Source organism: Marmota monax, unplaced genomic scaffold, assembly GCF_021218885.2.
Source record: "Marmota monax isolate L192 unplaced genomic scaffold, Marmota_monax_Labrador192_F-V1.1 WCK01_AAM20220418_F8-fsc00208, whole genome shotgun sequence".
Classification (NCBI taxonomy): Eukaryota; Metazoa; Chordata; class Mammalia; order Rodentia; family Sciuridae; genus Marmota; species Marmota monax.
Genome location: NW_026693914.1, coordinates 18316 through 24929, shown reverse-complemented (window position 1 = coordinate 24929; position 6614 = coordinate 18316). Strand labels below are relative to the sequence as shown.

Here is a 6614-nt window from a genome sequence, read left to right as displayed (position 1 = left end):
TATATTACTGTTCTGGCTTTTGAAAGAACTAACTTTATTTTAACCTAAGTACTTCACAGACAGAAAGATAGATAGAAATAATTTTTCTTCCTCCATGCTATGCACAGCTTATAGAATACCAACTGCACTGACTCCCAGTTTTTGATAAACAAAAAATAGAGTAGTATGAATACAAATATTTGACATGTTATATGCAAGTTGAAATTAGATTCACTCTTAGTGACTCCACACTCAGGAAGAAACTTATAGGAAAATAACTTGTAAAAAATGTTCATATTTTTGCAGGGGAAATGGGACCATTTGTCCATAAATATACACATCATGCCTATTTAAAAATAAATACCCTAAATATTGCCTGCCACAACTCAAATCCTGTCATTAGCAAGAAATTCTTGTAAAGAGGCATTTCATTAAATTAATACATGTGAGAAAGAGTTAGGTATGTACCATACTTTAGGGAAGAAAAAATACACAAATAAATGAGTAGGGGAGAGATGTTTTGCATCACATGTTGTATATTCTAGCATTTTCCCCAATATGAAAATAACTCTGACCACTTGGCTGATGAAAAACTGGACCTAAGTAAATATGGCTAGACCATGAACAGTTATGTTCAACACATGGGTGGCAAAACCAGAAAACAAAACAAAACAAAGTAAAGCTAGTGGCTTTTTAAGTTTTAAAGAAAAGTGGCACATTGACTAAATCAGAAAAGTGATTTAAAAGAAGGTGAAAATAGAAATAGTAATTAAACATAATTAAGCAAGGAAAGAGGTAATTTACTATAAATAGGAAATTTGCCATTTTGGAAAAAAAAAACATTATCAACTATCAATGAATTCTTTCTCTGAATTTCTACTTGAAAGCATTTATCAACCACCATGCCTTGTTATAATAACCCTCCCCCCATCCTTTTTAACTTATTTTTAGAGAAGTGAAGGAAATTACTAAAGCTGTAACCCTAACAATTTGAGCAATGGAACCATCCATTATTGATAATGGCATTGAAAAACAAGGACTAGGAATTTAGTTCATTGGTAGGGTTTAATGCCCATCAGAGCCAAAAAAAAAAAAAATTGTACAGGAAATGCATTTATATAAATAACTTAAATAACCAAATGCCAAATGTTTTCTTTCATATAAGGAGGCTGATTCATAGTGGGATAGGGAGAGGGAACATGAGAGAAATAGACCAACTCTAGATAGGGCACATGGGTTGGAGGAGAAGGGTGGGAGCATAAGATTAGAAATGATGGTGGAACGTGATGTGATGATCATTATTATCCAAAGTACATGTATGAAGACATGAATTGGTGTGAATATACTTTGTATACAACCAAAGATATTTAAAATTGTGCTCTATATGTATAATAAGAATTGTAATGCATTTCAGTGTCATATATAAATTAAAAAAGCAAAAAAAAAAAATAACTAGTACCAATTTTCTAAGGAAACAACCCCCAAAATGTGTAACATCATTTTATAAATTACATGACAAATAAATATCATCTTTGTTGCTGACAGGCTATGTGGCTGAATAAAGCTCATTCAACCAACCTGGCTGTAACAATCATCTAAGTTTTCATTCTTTTGAAGTAAAATTATGTCACATGTTGGGCTCAACATTTATTTATCATGTAATTTATAAAATGATGTTATACATATTAGGGATTGTTTCCCTAGAAAACTGGTACTAAGTTATATATTTAAATGCATTTCTAATACAACTTCGTTTTTGGCAGTGGTAGGTACCAATGAGCTACATTCCCAGTTCTTATTCTTTAATGCTATTTGCAAGGAGTTTCAATTCTCTTAGCTCTTTCTATAGTTTGGTTACCTTCATCTCAAAACCCAGTGATATTCATATATTACCATTTCAAAACCCATCCATTTTTAACACTAGCAGTTTTGTGTAATGGAACATTTGGCTTGAGCACAATTACCCAGCATCACTCCCAAATATTCCTTCTGTCCACCGTCTTAATCATTATTTTTGGTAAAACCATGATACATTGTTTCATTCTAATGTTTGTGAATTTGCACTCACAGCTGAACCCAGTAGTTACCTATCATGACATCTTTTTAGTGTGTCACATCTTATTTTTGTCTTGTTCTAAATAGAATAATTACATAATTTTATTTTGATTAAATTGAATAACTCTATATTTAATTCTTCAGTGACTTAATAACAGAGTGGGATAATGTTCTGAATGCTATTTTCTATGAGATCAAGTGACCACTCACTCACTCATTTATTCAATCAAAATTAAATATTTACTATAGACTGTGAATTAATCAATATTAGATTTGGCCTCTGAAAATTTTCAAATAATATTTTCTAAACTTTAATTGATAAGGGCTGAAATGGAAATCTGCAAATGACATGGGATGCTGACTCCTATTATTTTATGGGTCCATCATCCCTGTTCTGGTCTCCTCCTCATGTTCCAGATCAGCTTCTCAATCTCCATATGTGGCATTCACATTCCAGGCACCATCTTCCCTACCAAGAAGACAGGAAAGGAGAGAGGAGGAAAAGGGACCATAGGTTTGGGGAGGGGAGAGAATGAAATGAATCTTTGTTTTTTTTTTGTTTTTTTTTTTTTTTTTTAGAGAGAGAGAGAGAGAGAATTTGTTAATATTTTAATTTTTTTAGATTTCGGTGGACACAACATCTTTATTTTATTTTTATGCGGTGCTAAGGATTGAACCCAGCGCCCCGTGCAGGCCAGGCGAGTGCGCTACCACTTGAGCCACATCCCCAGCCCAATCTTTGTTTTTTTTAAAAAATGTTTCCCAAAAGTTTCATACATTACCATGTTACTACTTATGTAATGAATATAGTCACGTGGACTGAAATGACTACTTGAGAAAAATTGAAAATGCATTCAGTCTTTATTCTGATACTCTGAGTCCACCCCTGCATTCAGAGACCCTATTCATGAAGAACGGAGAATGTTTGTTGGGTCAGTCAGCTCAAAGTTTCTTCTAGTATGGGAAGACAACAGTTCTAGATCACCAAGTCTGCGTCTCCACTGAGCATAACGCTTTCTTCTTTGTGGGTACCTTTGCTTTCTTGTTTTTTTTTTTTTTTTAAAACAGAGACAATTCATTTTAAACCCTCCTATTCTCTCCCCAAGCAGAACTTAATTCTGGGTCCGCTGAAAAGCTGATGTTCATGTACCTCCTTTCTTCCTCTCCTGTGGGTTTGCAGTTTTTTTTGATGCCATGTTTATCAGTATTTTGGCTTATTTCCTTATTTTGACAAAGTAAATCTACTGGGAGCTTCCACAGAACCATGCATCAAGTCAAATGTTTTTTACCTAGAACATCTAAAAATTTCTTTGCTATGCTCTCTTACTCGTGGGTCTTTTGGATTATATGTTAGTCAGCTTTGCATCGTGGTGACCAAAATACCGGGACAAGAACAACTTAGAGGAGGGAAAGTTTATCTTGGCTCATAGTTTCAGAGATTCAGTCCAGGGTGGGCTGCCTCCCTTACTCTGGGAATGAGATGTGGCAGCCCATCATGGCACAAGGTCACGGCAGAAGAGCACTTAGTGACTGGGAAGCCAGCTGAGTGACAAAGGGCCACAAAGTGGAAGGGGCCATAAGGAAGATGCGCAGTGACCTTCTCTAGGCATGCCTCATCTGCCTACAGTTACCACCCAGTGAGTCCACTGGAACCAGGAAGGATTGATCAGGTGACAGCTCTCACAATCTAGTCATTTGGCCTCTGAACCTTCCTCCATTAACACAGGAGCTTTGGGTATTCAAACCATACCACTTATGATAAATGGCAAAAGTAAATTTTCTTCAAGTTTTAGTCACTATCTACTGTAGATTTCAGCTTCAGAGCCACCTGTGGGGAAGATGTACCATGTTGATTGTTTTTATGTGAATTTATTACTTTACAAAGATCTGATGACAATCTTAAACTCCAAGGTTTTGAAACAGTTTAGAAAAATGTTTTGGTTTGTGTTTTTCATGAAACATTCTCCTCATTGCTTGCTGATCACTTTCAATACATAATCTTAAATTTTTCTCTTGTGGTAAATGTTTATAGTAAAATTTCTTTGGTCATTTATTTCCTTACAATTGCTCTTTCTTTTTTCATGAGATTGCTATTAGCTTTGATGTTGGATTTCGTAGACGAACACTTTAAAATTTTTAACCTTGCCTCTGTTATTGCTTAATCATTTTTAATTTAGGGTTTTGATATATGGAATACCTCAAAGTTATCTCATCTATTGCTTTTTAAATACTGTGGCTCTCATATTTTTATTTGTGAAAACTTTTTCTCTATTTCTTGTTTATATATCCCATTTGTGTTCATAGATAAATATTTTATATCTTCTTCTCTAACAAAAAATTTAAAATACACATTTTTTAAAGTTTTATTTTAATCTCTGCCTTTCATCTCCTTTTGTAAGTTATTCTCTCCCTAGTTTTTTTTCTTTTCTCTTTTGTTTTGTTTTTTGCTATTTCTGGTGTATTGTGGTTTGAATGTGAAATGCCTCTCTAATGTCATACGCTCAAGCTTGGTGGCCAGACTGTGGTGCTACCTGGATGTGATGCAGCCTTAGGAAGTGGGGCCTAGTAGAAAGAAGTAAGGTCATTGGGGACGTGCCCTTGAAGGGTTTATTGGAACCCTGGCCCCTGCTCTGTTTCTCTGCTTCCTGGCCATGATGGGTGAGCAGCTCAGCTGCACCTCATGCTCCCACCACGATGACCTGCCTGACCAGAGGCCCAAAATAAGAGGACCAATCAACCATGGATTGAAACCTCTGAAACCATGAGGCAAGGTCAAACTTTGCCCTTTGTAAGTTAGTTTTTGCAGGTATTTTGTTAGAAAGGGAGAAAACTAACAGATAGTGTTTAACTTTCTTTTAGTCTCTGATGGCAGTTGGCTTTCCATTCATATTTAAGAAAGAATCATGAAGAAGCTGTTTGGAAGTCCAATATTTGTGAAAGGGATTTTATCAATGGATGGGTTTCATTTTGAAGTGGCTGATAGAAATCTGTTCAGGTGCTGGGAAATTCTGAACTATAGATGCATTATGAATTGGGATGTGTGTGTGTGTGTGTGTGTGTGTGTGTGTTTAGAGTCAAGCTGCCTATTCTCTGTGTTGGTACCTAGATACTCCTGGATAGCGTATGTCAGAGTTGAAATCCAAATCCAGAAAGGGACTAACACTCTCACCATCCAGCAAATCAATTTTCCTTTGATTTCCTAGCTTTCAGTTTAGCGCCTGTTACTGTCTGTGTGCTGTAGTTGTTTCCACAATGGAACACTAATTTCTTTCTCCATAGAATGAATCTTCTCTCTTTGCCTCTGCCATGTGATTAGAGGATATGATAGTGAGATCTATCTAAATCTTACATATCTGTCCATGCACAACAGATATGTAATAATATAAATAAGTTCTAATAAATAAGCTCTTATGGGATTTCACTGCTATGTGAGCATTAGGGTGAGTTTACAAAAATTAAGATGGCTATGAGGTCTTCTATGATACTACACTTGATCTTAGCCAAAAGGCCGAAAAGCGATAAGAGGTCTTCTATGAAACTACTGTTTTATTTGTGGCCTGTCATTAACCAAAACATTGTTAGGTGGCACATGACTACACTTGCACCCAATTTCTCTGATTTTATCCCTTTCTCTGTTGCTTCCCATGACATTTCAAGTTTCTAATTTCAGGGTCTCTATGACATGATTTGACTGTTCCTATGTTAGTCAGCTTTCCATTGCTGTGACCAAATGCCTGAGATAAACAACTTCAAAAGAGAAAGGATTTATGTTAGCTCACGGTTCCAGAGATCTCAGTACATGTCACTTGGCCCTGTCATTTCTGGGTAAGGCAGAACATCATGGTGGAGAGTGCAGGCTAGTGCAAAGCTGCTCACCTCATGGTAGCCAGGAAGCAAAGAGATAGAGAGAAAAAGTGACCAGGGTCCCAGTAAACCCTTCAAGGTTGTGCCCCCAATTTCCTACTTTCTCCAACAAGGCCCACCTCTGAAGGTTTCCACCACCTCCTCATGGCACCATGAGCTGTGGACCAAACCTTCAACACATGAGATTTGAGGGGACATTTGAGATTGATAACACGTCTCCTTCTGCAGATATCTAGTTATCCTACTCATTCCTATTAACTTCTCTGTCTCCTGTCTATTAAATGATCTCCCAATATCTTTCTCACTGTAGATGTACAAGTTACTTATTAACTGTTGTGTAGCAAGCACTGGAAGTTTAGGTAATTTAAACAACAGACATTTATTACCTCTCACTGGACCGATGCTCAGGAATTAGGGAGTGGCCAAGCTTGGTGGCACTGCTTTGGGGTCCCTGATGGAATTGTTCTCAAGCTTTCAACTGTTGCTTGGGCTGTCTTTATTTCAAGGCTGAAATGGGGCTGAAAAATACACTGGTACAGTTGTTATCAGGGCTATAGTCCTCAATGGATGTTGGTGAGAAACTTCATGTTCTCCCCATGGGGGCTTCTCCATAAGACTACATCCAACATATCTTAATCCCTCATCAGTGGACGAGAGAGACAGAGATAGAACACACATTTTTTTATAACCTAATATCAAAAGTAAGAAACCTTCAC

General features: G+C 36.6%; 1 pseudogene; it reads right to left on the bottom strand.

Moving 5' to 3' along the window:
• Positions 1-5336: 5336 nt before the first annotated feature.
• LOC124105993 (U2 spliceosomal RNA) lies at positions 5337-5554 on the bottom strand (annotated as a pseudogene).
• Positions 5555-6614: the final 1060 nt, after the last annotated feature.